Genomic DNA, 26,498 nt, shown 5'->3' with positions numbered 1-26,498 from the left:
CCACACCCACAACCACACACACAACCACAACCACACACACAACCACAACCAAACACACACACAACCACACACACAACTACAATAACACAACCACGCACACAAGCACGCGCACAACCACTCACAAACACAACCAAAATCACACAACCAACCACACACACAATCACACACACAGAACCACAACCACACCCAACCCCACACAACCACACACACAACCACATACACAACCACACACACAACCACACATACACACAACCACCCACACACAACCACACACACAACCACACACCCAACCAACCACAACCATACACACACACAACCGCACTCCCAACCACACAAAACTGCACACCCAACCGCACACCCAACACAACCACATGCACAACCACACACACAACCACACACACAACTACAATAACACAACCGCACACAACCACACACACACAACCATCACACACACACACAACCATCACACACAACCACACACACACACCACCACATCCATACAGAACCACAACCACACACAGCCACACATACCACCACACACACCCACACACCACACCCAACCACACCCAACCACAACCACACCCACCCACAACTGCACACAACTACACACACGCACACAACCACACAAAACCGCACACCCAAAGCTGTACCCACAACCGCAACCACAACTGCACCCACTACACACACAACCTCACACACACAACCACACACAGCCACACCTTCACCCAACCATACCCGTACCCAGCCACACCCGCACCCAACCACATCCGCACTCAACCACATCTGCACCCAACCACACCCGCACCCAACCACACCTGCACCCAACCACACCCGTACCCAACCACACACACACACCACCCACAACCACACACACACACCCACAACCACACCCAACCACCCACACAACCACACACAACCACAATAACACACAACCACACCCACAACCACACCCACAACCACACACACAACCAAACACACACACAACCCCACACACAACCACAACCACACCCACAACCACATGCACAACCACACGCACAACCACACGCACAACTACATATACAACCCCACACAACCACACACTACCACACACACAACTACAATAACAACCACACACACAACCACGAGCACAACCACACACACAACCACACACACAGAACCACAACCACACCCAACCCCACACCCAACCCCACACACAACCCCACACACAACCATACACACAACCACACACACAACCACACACAACCACAACCAAACACACAACCAACCCCACACAACCACACACACAACCACACCCAACCGCAACCACACACAACTCCCACATGCAACCCCACACACACTACCCCACACATACAACCACACACAACCGCACACACACAACTGCACACACAGCCACACACAACTGCACACATAGCCACACACAACTGCACACACACACACAACCACATACACAACCACACACAACCACAATAACACACAACCACACCCACAACCACACACACAACCACACACACAACCACAACCAAACACACACACAACCACAAACACAACTACAATAACACAACCACGTGCACAACCATGCACACAACCACACAACCAAAATCAAACAACCAACCACACACACAACCACACACTCAGAACCACAACCACACCCAACCCCACACAACCACACACACAACCACACACACAACCACACACACAACCACATACACACAACCACCCACACACAACCACACACACAACCACACACCCAACCAACCACAACCATACACACAAACAACCGCACTCCCAACCACACACAACTGTACACCCAACCGCACACCCAACACAATCACATGCACAACCACACACACAACTACAATAACACACCACCACATCCATACAGAACCACAAAATCACAGCCACACATACCACCACACACACCCACACACCACACCCAACCACAACCAACCACAACCACACCCACCCAAAACTGCACACAACCACACACACACACACAACCACACACAACCGCACACCCACAGCTGAACCCACAACCGCAACCACAACTGCACCCACTAAACACACAACCTCACACACACACAACCACACACAGCCACACCTTCACACAACCACACCCGCACCCAACCACACCCGCACCCAACCACATCCGCACCCAACCACACCCGCACCCAACCACACCTGCACCCAACCACACCTGCACCCAACCACACCCATACCCAACCACACCCACACACAACTGCACCCACAACCACACCCACAACCACACAACCACATACACACCCACACCCAACCACCCACACAACCACACACACAACCCCAAACACAACCACATCTGCAATCGCACCCATAACCGCACCCACACACCACAACCACACACAGCCACACACACCACACCCACACCACACACAACCACACACACAACCTCACCCGCACCCACAACCACACAACCACACAAATACAACCCCATACACAACCCCACACATACAACCACATACACAACCACATACAACCACAATAACACACAACCACACACACACACACACCACCACACACATACAACCACTCACATACAACCACACACATACCACACACACAACCACACACACACAACCACACACAACAACCACCATACCCAACCCCACACCCAACCCCACACTCGCAATCGCACCCACAACTACACACACAGCCACACACACACCAAAACCACACCCACACCACACCCAACCACACACACACAACCTCACCCGCACCCAAAACAACATAAATACAACCACACAAATACAACCACACAAATACAACCCCACACACCCCACACACAACCCCACAAATACCACACACAACCACACACACCACGCGCATAACCACACACAACCACACACACAACCACACACATAACCACACACACAACCACACACACAACCAACCACAACCATACAGAACTGCACACGTACACCCAACCGCACACACAACCACACACACACACAACTGTACACACACAACCGCACACACCCAACCGCACACACCTAACTGCACACACCCAACTACACACACCCAACCGCACACACAACCCCACACCCAACCGCACACCCACAACCACACCCACAACCACACACACAACCCCACACAACCACATCTGCAATTGCACCCATAACCGCACCCACACACCACAACCACACACAGCCACACACACCACACCCACACCACACACAACCACACATACAACCTCACCCGCACCCACAACCATACAACCACACGAATACAACCCCACACATACAACCACACACAACCACATACAACCACATACACAACCACACACAACCACAATAACACACAACCACACACACACATACCACCACACACATACAACCACACACATATAACCACACACACACAACCACACACAACAACCATACCCAACCCCACACCCAACCCCACACTCACAACCCCCACACGCACAACCCCCCCACACACAACCCCCACACGCAACCACCCCCACACACAACCACCACACACACCACCACACACACCACCACACACACCATTACACATACCACTACACACACCACCACACACACACAAGCACACACACAACCAAACACACACACAACTGAACACACACACAACTGAACACACACACAACTGAACGCACACACAACTGAACACACACCACCACACACACCACCACATACACACAACCATACACACACACAGCCAACCACACCTGCACACACAACCACACCCGCACACACCCCAAACACAACCCCCACAACCACACATAACCCCCATGCACAACCACCATACACAACCACCACACACAACCACCACACACAACCACCACACACAACCACCACACACACCACCTCACACACCACCACACACACCACCACATGCACAACCACATGCACAACCACATGCACAACCACAACCACACACACAACCAACCACACACAACCAAACACACACAGAACCACACACAACCACACCCAACCACAACCACACACAACCCCCTCAAACAACCCCCCACACACAACCCCCCCACACACAACCACACCCGCTCCCACACACAACCACAACCATACACACAACTGCACACACAGCCACACACAACTGCTCACAGCCACACATAACTGCACACACACACAACCACACCCAACCGCACACACACAACCACACACACACCACCACACACACCACCACACACACAACCAAACACACACACGCAACCGAACACACAACACCACACACACCACACACACAACCACACACACACAACTGAACACACATACACAACCACACACACAACCAAACACACACACAACCAAACACACACACAACCAAACACACGCACCCACACACAACCACACCCACCCACAACCACACCCACCCACAACCACACTCACCCACACCCACAACCGCACCCACAACCACACCCCCACCAACAACCACACCCCCACACAAACACCCACCACACACACAACCACACACACAACCACACACAACCACCGCACACACCCACCCACAACCACACCCACAACCACACACAGCCACACACACAACCCCACACCCACACAACCACACACAATCACACTCAACCCCACACACAACCCCCCCATATAACCCCCCACACACAACCCCCACAACCACACACAACCCCCACATGCACAACCCCCACATGCAACCACCGCACACACCACCACACACACCACTGCACACACCACCGCACACACCACCACACACACCATCCAACACACACCACCACACACACAACCACACACACAAGCACACACAACCACAAACATACACACAACCACACACACAGCCACATATAACTGCACACACACAACCACACCCAACCACACACACACAACCACACACACCACCACACACACCACCACACACATACCACCACACACACCACCACACACACAACCGAACACACACATGCAACTGAACACACAACACCACACAACCACACTCACAGCCACACACAACTGCTCACAGCCACACATAACTGCACACACACAACCACACCAAACCGCACACACACAACCACACACACACCACCACACACACCACCACACACATACCACCACACACACCACCACACACACAACCGAACACACACACACAACCGACCACACACACCCACACACAACCACACCCACCCACAACCACACTCACCCACATCCACAACTGCACCAACAACCACACCCCAGCAACAACCACACCCCCACACAACTACCCACCAAACACACAACCACACACACAACCACACATAACCACCACACACACCCACCAACAACCACACCCCCACACAACTACCCAAACACAACCACACAAACAGCCACACCCACACACCACACCCACACACCACACCAATACCCCCATACAACCACCCAAACACAACCACACACACAACCACATAAACAGCCACACACACAACCCCACACCCACACAACCACACACAATCACACTCAACCCCACACACAACCCCCTGCATACAACCCCCCACACACAACCCCCACAACCACACACAACCCCCACATGCACAACCCCCACATACAACCACCGCACACACCACTGCACACACCACTGCACACACCACTGCACACACCACCACACACACCATCCAACACACACCACCACACACACAACCACACACACAAGCACACCCACACAACTGAACACACACACAACTGAACACACACACACACATCCACACACACCACCACCACACACACAACCACACACAGCTGAACACACACACAACCAACCACACACACAACCAACCACACACACAACCACACCCGCACACACCACACCCGCTCACACACCCGCTCACACAACCACACCCAACCCCACACCCAACCCCACACCCAACCACATACCCAACCATACAACCACACACAACCCCACACACAACCACACACACACAACCCCCCAAACCCAACCCCCACACAGAGCCCCCACATGCACAACCCCCAAACACACAACCCCCACATGCACAACCCCCACACAGACAACCCCCGCACACACAACCCCGCACGCACAACCCCCGCACGCACAACCCCTGCACATACAACCCCCACATGCACAACCCCCACACACCACACACACACACACCACTGAACACACACCTGAACACACCACCAAACACACACCACCAAACACACCACCAAACACACACCACCAAACACACACCACCAAACACACACAACCACACACACACAACCACACACACACCACACACACAACCACACACACACACAACCACACACGCACACCACCACACACACACAACCACACACAACCCCACACACAACCACATGCATAACCACATGCACAACCAAACACAACCACACACACTGAACCACGCACAACCACACCCAACACACAACCACACCCAACAACACATAACCACACCCAACAACACACAACCACACCCAACAACACACAACCACACACAACCACACACAACAACACAACCACACACAACCCCACACACATAATCCCTCACACCTGCCCCCACATACAATCCCACACACCGCCCCCACACACAATCTCACACACCTGCTCCCACACACACACAACTGTACACACAGCCACACACACAACTGCACACACAACCACACCTAACCGCACACATACAACCACACGCACAACCACATGCGCAACCACACGCGCAACCTCACACGCAACCACACATGCAGCCACACCCGCAGCCACACCCGCAACCACACCTGCAGCCACACCCGCAACCACACGCACAGCCACCCCCGCAACCACACGCACAGCCGCACCCGCAACCACACCCACAGCCACACCTGCAGCCACACCCCCACACACAACCTAACCCAACCACACCCACCCACACTCACCCACAACCACACCCACACCCACAACCACACCCCCACACAACCATACACACAGCCACGCACACAGCCACACACCACAACCACACACCCGCACCCACAACCACACCCACATGAACACCCACACAACCACCCAAACACAACCACACACACACAACCACAAACATAACCCCACACAACTGCAATCGCACCCACACATCACAACCACACACAGCCACACACACCACACCCACACCACACCCAACCACACACACAACCTCACCTGCATCCACAACCACACAAATACAACCACACACACAGAACCATAACCCCACACCCAACCGCACACACAACCACACACCCAACTGCACACCCAAACACAATATACCCACACAACCACACACAACCATACATAAAACCACATACACAACCACACCACCACACACACAACCACACCCAACCACATATCCACACACACAACCACACATCCACACACACCTGCACGCACCCACACAGACACAACCACACACACACAATCACACACAACCATCACACACAACCATGACACACAACCACACACACACCACCACATCCATACAGAACCACAACCACACACAGCCACACACACACCACCGCACACACCACACCCAACCACAACCAACCACACCCACAAACAACCGCACACAACCACACACAACCATGCACACAACCACACACCCAACCGCACACTGACAGCTGTACCTGCAACCACAACCGCACCCACCACACACACAACCACACACAACCAAACACACAACCACAGCCACCTTACCACACCCGCACCCAACCACACCTGCACCCAACCACACACAACCACACCCGCACCCCCAACCACACAAATACAACCACACACAACCACACATACCCACAACTGCACCCAACCACACACACAACCACAGCCACACACACAGCCACACACAACCACAGCCACACACAACCACAGCCACACACAACCACAGCCACACACCACCACAGCCACATACACCACCACATCCACACACAACCACAACCACTCACAACCACACCCAACCACCCACACAACCACACACAACCATACAACTACATCCGCAATTGCACCCGCACTCATAACCGCACCCGCACACCCCAACCACACAAATACAACCACACACAACCACACATACCCACAACTGCACCCAACCACACACACAACCACAGCCACACACACAGCCACACACAACCACAGCCACACACAACCACAGCCACACACAACCACAGCCACACACCACCACAGCCACATACACCACCACATCCACACACAACCACAACCACTCACAACCACACCCAACCACCCACACAACCACACACAACCATACAACTACATCCGCAATTGCACCCGCACTCATAACCGCACCCGCACACCACAACCACACACAGCCACACATACCACACCCACACCACACCCAACTACACCCACAACCTCACCCACAACCACACAAATACAACCCCACACACAACCCCACACAACCTCATACAACCACATACACAACCACACACAACCACAATAACACAACCATACATACATACCACCACGCAAATACCACACACACATACAACCACACACACAACCACACACACAAGCAAACACACACACAATCACACACAGAACCACAACCACACACAACCACACCCAACCCCACACTCGCAATCACACCCACAACCGCACCACAACCATACCCACACACAGAGCCACACACACCACACACAACCACACCACACCCACAACCACACACACAACCTCACCCACAACCACACAAATACAACCACACAAATACAACCCCACACACAACCCCACAAATACCTCACATACAACCACATACACAACTACAATAACACAACCACACACACAACCACAACCAAACTCACACAACCAAACACAACCACACAAATACAACCACACAAATACAACCCCACAAATACCACACACACAACCACACACACAACTACAATAACAACCACATACAACCATGTGCACAACCACACACAAACACAACCACAACCAAACTCACACAACCACACACACACAACCACACACATAACCACACACCCAACCTCAACCATACACAACTGCACATGCACACCCAACCGCACGCCCACAACCGCACAACCACAAACACACCCAACCGCACTCCCAACCACACACTCCCAACCACACACTCCCAACCACACACTCCCAACCGCACACCCAACCGCGCACACAACCGCACACACAACCACGTGCACAACCACACACACAACCACGCGCACAACCACACACACACAACCGCACTCCCAACCACACACACACAACTGCACACCCAACCACACACCCAACACAACCACATGCATAACCACACACGCAACCACACACACAACTACAATAACACAACCATCACAACCACACACACACCCCACCACATCCATACAGAACCACAACCACACACAGCCACACACACCATCACACACACCCACACACCACACCTGTTAGAAGGCGACCTCAGAGGAGCCCGGAGGGGGCCCTGACTAGCCTGAGACCAACCCTCGCGGTATCATAGCCGGGCACTGGCGGGAGACTTCTCAAGGGAGGAATCTCGTATCTAGGATCGCACACTCTGCACCACATGACAAAGAGACGCCACACCGTGGGTTCTTAAGAACAAATCTTTATCAAATTTGAGTCATAGGATCTTTATGATCAGCACGGCAAGTATATACAAGTAGAGCAAGGGCTCACAGAGTCTCGGGAAGGGGTAGGAGGTAGCGGGACAGTCTTTGTGGTTATGGATCAAAGGCTGGGGTGTACCCGGCGCACAGCTCACAATCCTCGAGCTGGGGGATACGCTTGTCGTCGTCGGGGTCCGGCGGGACCAGGAGAGTCGGTGGGAGCCGCGAGTCACTCAGCAGGGCTCAAGCACAAGTTCGGAGGTCTTACGATCTTCAGGGAGCCGCGAGTCACTCAGCAGGGCTCAAGCACAAGTTCGGAGGTCTTACGATCTTCAGGGAGCCGCAAGTCACTCAGCAGGGCTCAGGTGTTTCCAAAGGCGAATCTGCCGGATAGTCCCAGAGCACCTCTTGTTATAGGTCGACCCCTCTTTGATGTCCGGAGTCTGTGCAGGCAGGGGTCTTGTCACCTGGGGGTCGCTGGTCGGGGTTTCCTGCCAGTGTCTTTTGATCCTTTCAGGGCCAGGTCGGGAGGAGTCCCAGACACCCAGCAGGCATGGAGCCAGCCCTCGGGGAGGCCGGAGGGCCGATCGAAACCCACCTTCCCAGGGGAGCTCAGAGGTGCGATGGAAACTGCTCCTCCCTCTCTCATCCCAATGGGAGCGCGATGTCCTCCAGCCGGAGTGGCGCATCTAGGCCAGGGTCGCGTTGGGGCCGGGCGGCCATCTTGGTGCATGAAGTGGGCACGCGGGCCCGGTGTGGCCGAAAGGAGGAAGGCCACGGACGGGGAAGTCCGGGTCGGGTGTGTGTGTGTTCTGGTGGGAAGGATCGGCTAGGCCGTGTACTCGGGGGCTGCATGAGGTGCATGGGTCAGGTTATGTGGTGCGGGGACAGGGATGGCCATGCCACGAGGCTGGGTCTAACACGCGTCCCCCCCAGCTGAAAGCCGGAGAGAACTACCCATCGTCTTGGGGGTTCTCTTCGCTGAGGCGGAAGAACCGGGAGAGGCCATCGGCGTTGGTGTGGTCAGTACCAGGGCGATGTTCCACGGTGAAATCCATCCCCTGGAGGGAGATTGACCACCGCAGTAGTTTGGGGTTTTCTCCTCGCATCTGCATGAGCCATCGCAAGGGGCGATGGTCTGTTTGGACTTTGAAATGGGTGCCGAACAGATAAGGGCGTAACTTTTTGAGGGTCCAGACTACGGCGAACGCCTCGCACTCGATGGTGCTCCATCTCTGTTCTCTGGGCAACAGCCTTCGGCTGAGGAAGGCTACGGGCTGGTCTAGGCCTAGGTCATTCACCTGGGACAGGACGGCCCCAATCCCATGCTCGGAGGTGTCCGTTTGCACCACAAACTCCTTGGAGTAGTCGGGGGGCTGGAGGACGGGGGCAGTGCACATGGCCACTTTCAGGGCATCGAACGCCTCTTGGCAGGCAGAGGTCCACTGCACTTTCTTGGGTTGTTTCTTGGACGTGAGTTCCGTGAGGGGACCGACCAGGCTGCCGTACCCCCGGATGAATCTCCGGTAGTAGCCCGTGAGGCCCAGAAAGGCTCGGACCTCTGTTTGGGTAGTGGGTGGTTCCCAGGCTAGGATGGCGTCGATCTTGGGCTGTAGAGGGGCGACCTGGCCGCTTCCGACCTGGTGCCCCAGGTAGACGACCGAACCTTGCCCAATCTGGCACTTGCTGGCTTTCACGGTGAGGCCTGCCTGGCGCAGGGCGGTTAGCACCCTCCGGAGGTGCTGGAGGTGCTCACTCCATTCAGCACTGAAAACTGCGATATCGTCTAGATATGCAGCGCTGAACTGTTCCAGCCCGGCCAGGACTCTATTTACCAGTCGCTGAAAGGTGGCCGGGCATTTTTCATCCCGAAGGGCATCACGCGAAAGCGATAGTGCCCATCCGGGGTGGAGAAGGCGGACCGCTCCTTGGCTCCTTCTGTGAGCGCAATTTGCCAATAGCCGCAGGTGAGATCGAATGTGCTGAGGAACCAAGCAGCCCCGAGTCGGTCAATGAGCTCGTCGGCTCGGGGAATGGGGTGGGCATCGGCTCGGGTGACTTCATTGAGTCCCCGGTAGTCCACGCAGAAGCGGAGCTCTGGGGCGACACCGGGGGCAGCTGCTTTCGGGACCAGGACCAGGAGGCTGGCCCAGGGACTGTCTGAGGGTTCGATCACTCCCAAGATCAACATCTTCGAGACCTCGGCCTGAATGCAGGACCGGACTCGATCAGGGACTCGGTAGGCTCGGTGTTTCACCGGTGGGCTGTCTCCGGTGTCCACGTCATGGACACACCAGTTGGTGACTTGGGGGATCAGAGAGAATAGGTCGGAAAACTGCCCTAGGAGCTGCCGGCAATCCTCACGTTGCTGGGAAGTGAGGGATGGGGAGAGGTTCACGCCTTCTACAGAGCCATCCGTCTCTTTGGTACACAGGAGATCAGGGAGGGGATCCGACTCCTCTTCGGCCCCATCATCGGTGGCCAGCAGGAGGCTCAGTTCCGTGCGCAGGGGTATGGCCTCAGAGTATCGGGTGGCATGATCCACCAGGACGAGGATAAAGCGGTGACCTTGGGAGGTTGGGGGGTCCAGGGGCCCCACGATGTTGATCCCGACCCGTTCGAAAGGGGTATTGACGACAGGGAAGGGTTGGAGGGGAGCCTTGCGCTTTCCTCCGCTCTTCCCACTAGCCTGGCACGTGGGACAGGACTTGCAGTGGGCTTCTACATCTGCTTTCATTCTGGGCCAGTAGAAGTGAGTCACGAGGCGACTGTAGGTTTTGTCCTGGCCCAAGTGGCCTGCGAGAGGGACGTCGTGGGCCAAGCCCAGGAGGAGGTCTCGGAAGCGTAGGGGTACCACCAACACCCGGGCGGATCCTAGCTCCACCGACTTCTGCTCGCTGTACAAAAGGTCATGTTCCCAATACACCCGGTGCGTTCCAGTTTGGTCGCCCGCGGCCTGGGCCTCTGCTTGTTGCCGGGGCCCGACCAGGGAAGGACAGGTAGCTTGCTCCCGGCAGAACTCCTCTCGGGAGGGGCCCCCCTCGTGGCGCCACTGGGCCAACTCGGGCAGATCGCCTAATTTGGTGACCTGTGCGGAGTCGGAAGGTGGGGGTTCGTCGCTGGCGACCGACCCTCCTTGTGGGGGAACGTGGGGACCCTCGGCAGGGACCATCCTGTCTTCAGTGGTCGGGGCGCCTTCGACTTTCCCAAGGGGGGTCAGTCGGGCTGCCATAGATCGGGTGGTGGCGCACACCCACTCAGGGAGACCCATCATCCCTAGGTGGGTCTTGCGCTCGACTTGTTTCCAGGTCGTTCCCCAGGAGACAGTCGACTGGCTGGGAGGTTCTCACTGCGACTTTCAGTTTACCGACCACCCCTCCCATTCAAAAGGCACCAGTGCTACCCTACACAGACTTTCCGTATTGTCAGCGGAAATCACCGGGCAAAAGACGTTGGGGAGGACCTGATCTTCGTTGACTAAATGACTGAGGACACCGGTGATGCTGGCCCCGGTGTCACGAAGGGCCTCTACTTGGTGGCCATTGATCATTATGAGCTGCCCATATTTCTTCGTGTTGGAGGGCAGGAGGCTTCCAGGGACCATTTCTCTATCTCCTAATGATGCTAGGGCCATGGCGGCGGGTTCCCACTCTACGGTTTCCTCAACCTCCTCCCCCAGTGCTACATTGGCTATCTGTCTAGCGGGGGGTGTTGTCGGGGTGATGTGTGGGGCCATGGGGCATTCAGGGTCATTGGCGTAATGCCTGGGCTTCTGACAACAGAAACAAGTGATGGTCACCCGGTGCCCCCGTCTCATGGGTGGGCCGGATACAGCTGATGGGGGCGCCGGGAAAGGCGGAGGTTGGTTTTTCGGGGGACTGAACTGGGACTCTCTCTGCCCTCCCTGGTTCCCCCCCCTCTCTGGCGGGGTGGTCCCTGACTGGCTCGGGGGTACTCCCCTACGGGGCCCCGGGAGACCCGGGTGTTGGTCCAGCGATCCGCCTCGACAGCCAGCTTTCTCGGATCTGTGAGCTTGCTGTCAAGCAGATGCTGGCGTAGTTCCACAAAGCAGTTCGCAGCCAGGTGTTCCCACAACATGAGGTCGGTTAGTTCCTCTAGGTTGGTGACCTTGCTGCCCTTGATCCACCCATCGAATGCACGGCTGAAGAAGTTTACATACTCCACCCAGGTGGTGCCCGGGATCTTCCTGCAGTCCCGGAACCGCTGGCGGTACATCTCCGGGGTGAGGCCGTACCTTGTGAGGAGGGCCTCTTTCATGTGGTTGTAGGAGGTCTGCATGGAGGTTGGTAGGTCGAGCAGGGTGTCTCTCCCTTCGCTCAGAAATCGTCCCCACAACCCGGCCCCCCAATCCTTCTGCGGGACCCGATGGGAGGTCATGGCGACCTCGTATGCCCTGAACCACAGTTGGATGTCATCGTTTTTGTAATATTCTTTGACCACATCCTTGGGAATGTGGACCTTCTGCTCCGCCGAGGAGTCCGCCCCTCGGTTTCCCGGGGGCCGTGCTTCTTCGCTTTTTGCTTTGAGCTCGATTTCCTTCAAGCTGCGTTCGTGCTCCAGTTGAAGTCTCCTTCCTTCGTGTTCCCGTTGGAGTTTCTTCTCTTCTAGCTCGCCTTGTACTCGCATCTGTTCCACTGCTAGCTTTTTCTCCGCTAATTTCAACTCGCCCTCGATTTTAAGTTTGGCCAATTCGAGTTTGTGATGGCGACTTCTCTCCCTGTCTGCGAGTTCCTCCGGGGATAGGCCCCCGTCTGGTACGAAGCTTCGCACCTGGTTGCTGCTGCGTTCTCCTTGGGAGGGTCCAGCTTCGTCGTGGAGCTCCACCGCTCCTTCTGGGCGGGGGGCTTCAGAATCCACCCAAGCTTTTAGTGCCTTCTGCATATCTTCTTTGGTGTTGAGACCAGTGGTAGCGATTTTTAGTTCTTTGCAGAATTGCTTCAGTTCTCTGTGTGTGTACTCTTCCAGTTGTTCCGCCTGGAACACAGTACTGGTGTCGTTTTCTGTGAGAATCATGGCTTTTCCTTCTGCCATCTTTGTCGGTGGTGCGTCAGCCGTTCACGGTATGATCTCTAGATTATGGGCCCGAATCCCGTCGCTTGCCACCAATGTTAGAAGGCGGCCTCAGAGGAGCCCGGAGGGGCCCCTGACTAGCATGAGACCAACCCTCGCGGTATCGTAGCCGGGCACTGGCGGGAGACTCCTCAAGGGAGGAATCTCGTATCTAGGATCACACACTCGGCACCACACAACAAAGAGACGCCACACCGTGGGTTCTTAAGAACAAATCTTTATCAAATCGGAGTCGTAGGATCTTTATGATCAGCACGGCAAGTATATACAAGTAGAGCACGGGCTCACAGAGTCTCGGGAAGGGGTAGGAGGTAGCGGGACAGTCTTTGTGGTTATGGATCAAAGGCAGGGGCGTACCCGGTGCACAGCTCACAATCCTCGAGCTGGGGGATACGCTTGTCGTCGTCGGGGTCCGGCGGGACCAGGAGAGTCGGTGGGAGCCGCGAGTCACTCAGCAGGGCTCAAGCACAAGTTCGGAGTTCTTACGATCTTCAGGGAGCCGCGAGTCACTCAGCAGGGCTCAAGCACAAGTTCGGAGGTCTTACGATCTTCAGGGAGCCGCGAGTCACGCAGCAGGGCTCAGGTGTTTCCAAAGGCGAATCTGCCGGATAGTCCCAGAGCACCCCTTGTTATAGGTCGACCCCTCTTTGATGTCCGGAGTCTGTGCAGGCAGGGGTCTTGTCACCTGGGGGTCGCTTGTCGGGGTTTCCTGCCAGTGTCTTTTGATCCTTTCAGGGCCAGGTCGGGAGGAGTCCCAGACACCCAGCAGGCATGGAGCCAGCCCTCGGGGAGGCCGGAGGGCCGATCGAAACCCACCTTCCCAGGGGAGCTCAGAGGTGCGATGGAAACTGCTCCTCCCTCTCTCATCCCAATGGGAGCGCGATGTCCTCCAGCCGGAGTGGCGCCTCTAGGCCAGGGTCGCGTTGGGGCCGGGCGGCCATCTTGGTGCATGAAGTGGGCACCGGGCCCGGTGTGGCTGAAAGGAGGAAGGCCACGGACGGGGAAGTCCGGGTCGGGTGTGTGTGTGTTCTGGTGGGAAGGATCGGCTAGGCCGTGTGCTCGGGGGCTGCATGAGGTGCATGGGTCAGGCTATGTGGTGCGGGGACAGGGATGGCCATGCCACGAGGCCGGGTCTAACAACACCCAACCACAACCCCACCCACAACTGCACACAACCACACACCACACACAACCACACACATGCACACAACCACACACCCAACTGCACACCCACAGCTGTATCCACAACCGCACCCACTACACACACAACCACACACAACCACAGCCACACCCGCACACAACCACACCCGCACACAACCACACCCACAACCACACCCACACAAATACAACCACATACAACCACACACACAACCACACACACAACCGCATCCACAATTGCACCCGCACCCATAACCGCACACACCACACCACACCCAACCACACACAACGTCACCCGCACACACCAATACAACCCCACACACAACCCCACACATAGAACCACACACAACCACATACAACCACACACCACATACAACCACTCACAACCACATACAACCACATACACAACCACACACAACCACAATAACACACAACCACACCCACAACCACACACAACCACAACCAAACACACGCACAACCACACACAACTACAATAACACAACCACGCGCACAACCACACACAAACACACAACCAAAATCACAAAACCGACCACACAAACAACCACACACACAAAACCACAACCACACCCAACCCCACACCCAACCCCACACCCAACCACACCCAACCACACACAACCACACACACAACCACACACACACACAACCGCACTCCCAACCACACACACAACCGCACACACTACCGCACATCCAACACAACCACATGCACAACACATGCACAACCACACACACAACTACAATAACACAACCATGCACAACCACACACACACATAACCATCACACACAACCACACACACACACCACCAAATCCATACAGAACCACAACCACACACAGCCACACATACCACCACACCACAACCAACCACAACCAACCACAACCAACCACAACCACACCCACCCACAACTGCACACAACCACACACATGCACACAACCACACACAACTGCACACCGACAGCTGTACCCACAACCACAACCACAACTGCACCCACTACACACACAACCTCACACAGCCACACCTGCACCAAACCACACCGCACCAAACCACACCCGCACCCAACCGCACCCGCACCAAACCACATCCGCACCCAACCACACCCGCACCCAACCATACCCGTACCCAACCACACCTGTACCCAACCACCCACACACAACTGCACCCACAACCACACCCACAACCACACCCAACCACACACACACCCACAACCGCACCCAACCACCCACACAACCACACATACAACCCCACACACAACCACATCTGCAATCGCACCCATAACTGCACCTGCACACCACAACCACACACAGCCACACACACCACACCCACACCACACCCAACCACACACACAACCTTACCCGCACCCACAACCACACAACCACACAAATACAACCCCACACACAACCCCACTCACAACCCCACACATACAACCACACACAACCACATACACAACCACACACAACCACAATAACACAACCACACATACCACACACACACAACCACAACCACACACAACCACACACACACAACCACACACACACAACCATAACCATACCCAACCCCACACTCGCAATCACACCCACAACTACACACACAGCCACAACCACACCACACCCAACCACACCCAACCACACCCAACCACATAAATACAACCACACAAATACAACCCCACACACCCCACACACAACCCCATAAATACCACACACAACCACACACACAACCACGTGCATAACCACATACACAACCACACACACAACCACACACACACACAACCACCCACACACAACCACACACACAACCATACACAACTGCACATGCACACCCATAACCGCACACCCAACCGCACAACCACACACACAACCGCACTCCCAAACACACACACACAACCGCACACTGAGCCGCACACCCAACCGCACACCCATCACAACCACATGCACAACCACACTCACAACCACACACACAACCATGCACAACCATCACACACAACCACACACACACCCCACCACATCCATACAGAACCACAACCACACACAGCCACACACACCATCACACCCACCCACACACCACACCCAACCACAACCCCACCCATCCACAACTGCACACAACCACACACAACCACACACAACCACACAACCACACACCCAACCGCACACCCACAGCTGTACCCACAACCGTACCACAACCGCACCTACTACACACATGATCACACACAACCTCACACACACAACCACAGCCATACCCGCACCCAACCCCACCTGCACCCAACCACACCTGCACCCAACCACACCCACATGCAACAACACCTGCACCCATCCACACACAACCACACCCACAACCACACCCACAACCACACAACCATACAAATACAACCACACACAACACACACAACCGCATCCGCAATTGCACCCGCACCCATAACCGCACACCACAACCACACAGCCATACACACCACACGCACACCACACCCAACTACACACCTCACCCGCACACGCAACCACACAAATACAACCCCACACATACAACCACACACAACCACATACAACCACACACCACATACAACCACACACCACAAACAACCACACAAAACCACATACAACCACATACACAACCACACACAACCATAACACACAACCACACACACAACCACACACACAACCACAACCAAACACACACAACGTCACACACAACTACAATAACACAACCACGTGCACAACCACGCGCACAACCACACACAAACACACAACCAAAATCACACAACCAACCACACACACAACCACACACACAGAATCACAACCACACCCAACCCCACACAACCACACACACAACCACACACACACACACACAACCACCCACACACAACCACACACAACTACATACCCAACCAACCACAACCATACACACACACACAACCGCACTCCCAACCACACACACAACTGCACACCCAACCGCACACCCAACTGCACACCCAACCGCACACCTAACACAACCACATGCACAACCACATGCACAACCACACACACACCACCACATCAATACAGAACCACAACTACACACAGCCACACATACCACCACACACACCCACACACCACAATCAACCACAACCACACCCACCCACAATTGCACACAACCACACACACAACCACACACAACCGCACACCCACAGCTGTAACCACAACCACAACTGCACCCACTACACGCACAACCTCACACACACAACCACACACAGCCACACCTGCACCCAACCACACCCGCACCAAACCACACCCGCACCCAACCACACCCGCACCAAACCACATCCGCACCCAACCACACCTGCACCCAACCGTACCCAACCACACCCATACCCAACCACACCTGCACCCAACCACACCCGCAATCAACCACACCCACACCCAACCACACCTGTACCCAACCACACCCACACACAACCGCACCCATAACCACACACACACCCACAACCGCACCCAACCACCCACACAACCACACACACAACCCCACACACAACCACATCTGCAATCGCACCAATAACCACACCCGCACACCACAACCACACACAGCCACACACACCACACACAACCCCACACACAACCTTACCCACACCCACAACCACACAAATACAACCCCACACACAACCCCACACACAACCCCACACACAGCCCCACACATACAACCACACACAACCACATACACAACCACAATAACACACAACCACACATACACATACCACCACACACATAGAACCACACACATACAACCACACACACATGCAACCACAACCACACACAACCATAACCATACCCAACCCCACACCTAACCCCACACTCGCAATTGCACCCACAACTACACACACAGTGACACACTTACCACAACCACACCCACACCACACCCAACCACACACACAACCTCACCCGCACCCACAACCACATAAATACAACCACACAAATACAACCCCACACACCCCACACACAACCCCACAAATACCACACACAACCACACACACAATCACATAGAAAGCCACACACACAACCACACACACAACCAACCATAACCATACTGAACTACATACGCACACCCAACCGCACACACAACCACACACACACACAACTGTACACACATAACTGCACACACCCAACCGCACACACCCAACCGCACACACCCAACCGCACACACCCAACCCCACACACAACCACAACCACACCCACAACCACATGCACAACCACACGCACAACCACACAAACAACCACACACAACCACACATTACCACACACACAACTACAATAACAACCACAAACACAACCACACACACAACCACAACCAAACACACACAACCACAAACACAGAACCACAACCACACCCAACCCCACTCACAACCCCACACACAACCCCACACACACACAACCCCACACACAACTGCACACACAACCACACACAACCACAACCACACACACAACCAACCACACACACAACCACACCCAACCATAACCACACACAACTCCCACACACAACCCCACACACACTACCCCACACATACAACCACACTACCGCACACACACAACTGCACACATAGCCACACACAACTGCACACACAACTGCATACACATACAACCACACACACAGCCACACACACACCACACACACACAGCTACACACACACCACCGCACACACCACACACACCCACAACCACACCCACCCCACCCACCCACAACCACACCCACAACCACACACCCACACAACCACCCACCATACACAGCCACACACACAACCACATACAACCCCCCATACAACCACACACAACCAACCACACACAACCACACACACAACACACAACCACGCCCAACCACAACCACACACAACCACACACAACCCCACACACACAACCCCACACACACAACCCCACACATACAACCACACACACAACTGCACACACACAACTGCACACACAGCCACACACAACTGCACACACAGCCACACACAACTGCACACACACAACCACAGACAACCACACACACAGCCACACACACACCACCGCACATACCACACCCACCCACAACCACACCCACAATCACCCACAATGACTGCACCCACAACCATACCCACACCCCCACACAACCACCCACTACACACACAACCACACACAGCCACACACACAACCCCCCACACACAACCACACACATAACCATTGAATGCACCACACCCACCCACAACCCCACCCGCACCCACAACCCCACCCGCACCCACAACCACCCAAACACAACCACACACAGCCACACACAGAGCCACACACACAGCCACACACACCATCACACACACCCACACACCACATGCAACCACAACCAACCACAACCCTACCCACCCACAACTGCACACATCCACACAACAACACACCACACACCACACACAACCACACACATGCACACAACCACACACCCACAGCTGTACCCACAACCGCACCCACTACACACACAACCATACACAACCTCACACACACAACCACAGCCACACCCGCACCCAACCACACCCACCCACAACCACACAACCATACAAATACAACCACACACAACCACACACACACACAACCCAACATACAACCACACACACAACTGCAATCGCACCCACACCCATAACCGCACACCACAACCACACAGCCACACACCACACCCACACCACACCCAGCCACACACAACCTCACCCGCTCACACAAACACACAAGTACAAACCCACACACAACCCCACACATACAACCACATACAACCACACAACACATACAACCACATACAACCACATACACAACCACACACAACCACAATAACACACAACCACACCCACAACCACACACACAACCACACACACAACCACACACACAACTACAATAACATAACCACACGCACAACCACACAAACACACAACCAAAATCATACAACCAACCACACACACAACCAAACACACAGAACCACAACCACACCCAACCCCACACCCAACCCCACACAACCACACACAACCACACACACAACCACACACACACAACCACACACAACCACACACCCATCCAACCACAACTATACACACACACAACCGCATTCCCAACCACACGCACAACCGCACACCCAACACAACGACATGCACAACCATCACACACAACCCCACACACACACCACCACATCCATACAGAACCACAACCACACATAGCCACACATACCACCACACATACCCACACACCACACACAACCACAACCAACCACAACCACACCCACCCACAACTGCACACAACCACACACACGCACACAACCACACCCAACTGCACACCCACAGCTGTACCCACAACAACAACCCACTACACACACAACCTCCCAAACACAACCACACACAGCCACACCTGCACCCAACCACAGCCGCACCAAACTGCACCCAACCACACCCGCACCCAACCACACCCACACCCAACCACACCCGTACCCAACCACACCCATACCCAACAACACCCACACACAATTGCACCCACAACCACACCCACAACCACACAACCACACACACCCACAACCGCACCCAACCACCCACACAACCACACACACAACCCCACACACAGCCACATCTGCAATCGTACCCACACACCACAACCACACACAGCCACACACACCACACCTACACCATACCCAACCATACACACCACACACAACCACACACACAACCTCACCCACAACCACACAAATACAACCCCACACACAACCCCACACATACAACCACACACAACCACATACAACCACATACACAACCACACACAACCACAATAACACACACACATACCACCACACACATACAACCACACACATACAACAACCCACAACCATACCCAACCCCACACCCAACCCCACACTCGCAATCGCACCCACAACTACACACACAGCCACACACACACCACAACCACACCCACACCACACCCAACCACACACACAACCTCACCCGCACCCACAACCACATAAATACAACCACACAAATACAACCACACAAATACAACCCCACACACCACACACACAACCCCACAAACACCACACACAACCACACACACAACCACGTGCATAACCACACACACAACCACACACAACCACACACATAACCACACACACAACCACCCACCCAACCAACCACAACCATACAGAACTGCACACGCACACCCAACTGCACACACAATTGCACACACACAACCACACACACGCAACCGCACACACCCAACCGCACACACACAACCCCACACCCAACCGCACTCCCACAACCACATGCACAACCACACCCACAACCACACGCACAACCACACACACAACCACATGCACATCCACACGCACAACCACACACACAACCACATAAACAACCCCACACTACCACACACACAACTACAATAACAACCACAACCACAAGCACAACCACACACACAACCACAACCAAACACACACAACCACACACACAGAACCACAACCACACACAACCCCACACACAACCCCACACACAAACAACCCCACACACAAATGCACACACAACCACACACAACCAAACACACAACCAACCACACACACAACCACACACAACCACATCCACACACAACCCCACACACACTTCCCCACACATACAACCACACACAACTGCACACATACAACTGCACACTCAGCCACACACAACTGCACCCAACCACCCACACAACCACACACACAACCCCACACACAGCCACATCTGCAATCGTACCCACACACCACAACCACACACAGCCACACACACCACACCTACACCACACCCAACCATACACACCACACACAACCACATACACAACCTCACCCACAACCACACAACCACACAAATACAACCCCACACACAACCCCACACATACAACCACACACAACCACATACACAACCACACACAACCACAATAACACACACACATACCACCACACACATACAACCACACACATACAACAACCCACAACCACACACAACCACAACCATACCCAACCCCACACTCGCAATCGCACCCACAACTACACACACAGCCACACACACACCACAACCACACCCACACCACACCCAACCACACACACAACCTCACCCGCACCCACAACCACATAAATACAACCACACAAATACAACCACACAAATACAACCCCACACACCACACACACAACCCAACAAATACCACACACAACCACACACACAACCACACACACAACCACGTGCATAACCACACACACAACCACACACAACCACACACATAACCACACACACAATCACCCACCAAACCACCCACAAACATACAGAACTGCACACGCACACCCAACCGCACACACAATTGCACACACACAACCACACACACGCAACCGCACACAGACAACTGCACACACACAACCCCACACCCAACCGCACTCCCACAACCACATGCACAACCACACCCACAACCACACGCACAACCACACACACAACCACATGCACATCCACACGCACAACCACATAAACAACCCCACACTACCACACACACAACTACAATAACAACCACAAACACAACCACAAGCACAACCACACACACAACCACAACCAAACACACACAACCACACACACAGAACCACAACCACACATAACCCCACACACAACCCCACACACACACAACTGCACACACAACCACACACAACCAAACACACAACCAACCACACACACAACCACACACAACCACATCCACACACAACCCCATACACACTTCCCCACACATACAACCACACACAACTGCACACATACAACTGCACACTCAGCCATACACAACTGCACACACAGCCACACACACCCACACACACCACTGCACACACCACACACACCCACAACCTCACATACCCCACACACCCACAACCACACCCACAACCACACCACCACACACAGCCACACACACAACCACATACAACCCCCCACACAACCACACACAACCAACCACACACAATCACACACACAACACATAACCACGCCCAACCACAACCACACACAACCCCCACACACAACCACACACAACTGCACACACAGCCACACATAACTGCATACACACAAGCACACACAACCATACACACAGCCACACACACAGCCACACACACACCACCACACATACCACACCCACCCACAACCACACCCACCCACAATCACACCCACAACCACCCACAATGACTGCACCCACAACCATACCCACACCCCCACACAACCACCCACCACACACACAACCACACACAGCCACACACACAACCCCCCACTCACGACACACACAACCATCGCACACACCACACACACCCACAACCACACCCCCACAACCACCCAAACACAACCACCCAAACACAACCACACACACAGCCACACACACAGCCACACACACAGCCACACACACAACCACACATACAACCACACACACAACCACACACACACCACACCCACAACCACACCCACACCACACCCAACCACACACACAACCTCACCTGCACCCACAACCACACAAATACAACCACACCCACCCACAACTGCACCCAACCACACCCACAACCAAACACCCACAACCAAACACCCACAACTAAACACCCACAACCAAACACCCACAACCAAACACACACAACCAAACACACACAACCAAACACACACAACCACACACACACAACCACACACACAACCACACACAACCCCACACATAACCACACACATAACCAACCACACACAACCCCACACACACAACCACATGCACAACCAAACACACAACCAACCACACCCAACACACAACCACACCCAACACACAACCACACCCAACACACAACCACACCCAATAACACACAACCACACACAATCCCACACACCCGCCCCCACACACAATCTCACATACCCCCTCCCACACAACCACACACACAACCGCACATACCCAACTGTACACACAGCCACACACACAACTATACACAGACAATCACACCTAACCACACATATACAACCATGCACAGCCACACCCACAGCCACACCCGCAGCCACACCCGCAGCCACACCTGCAGCCACACCTGCAGCCACACCCCCACACACACCACCACACACACAACCACACACACAACCGAACACACACACACACAACCGAACACACACACACAACTGAGCACACACCACCACACACACCACACACACACACACAACTGACCACACACACAACTGAACAAACACACAACCAAACACATACAACCGACCACACACAACCACATCCACACACACAACCACACCTGCACACACAACCACACCCACACACACAACCCCACACATAACCCCCACACACAACACAACCCCCACACACAACCCTCACAACCACACACACAACCCCCACACGCATAACCACACACAACCACCACACACAACCACCACACACAGCCACCACACACACAACCAAACACACACAACCCCCCACACACAACCCCCACAACCACACACAACCCCCACAACCACATACACAACCCCCACATGCACAACCACCACACACAACCACCACACACAACCACCACACACAATCACCACATACACCACCACACACACCACCACACACACCACCACACACACACAACCAACCACACACAACCACACACACACAACCATACACACACACAACCACACACACACAACCCCCCACACACAACACAACCCCCACACACAACC

This window comes from Triturus cristatus, chromosome 1_1, assembly GCF_964204655.1.
Source record: "Triturus cristatus chromosome 1_1, aTriCri1.1, whole genome shotgun sequence".
Lineage (NCBI taxonomy): Eukaryota > Metazoa > Chordata > Amphibia > Caudata > Salamandridae > Triturus > Triturus cristatus.
Note: the sequence above shows the minus strand (reverse complement) of the source record.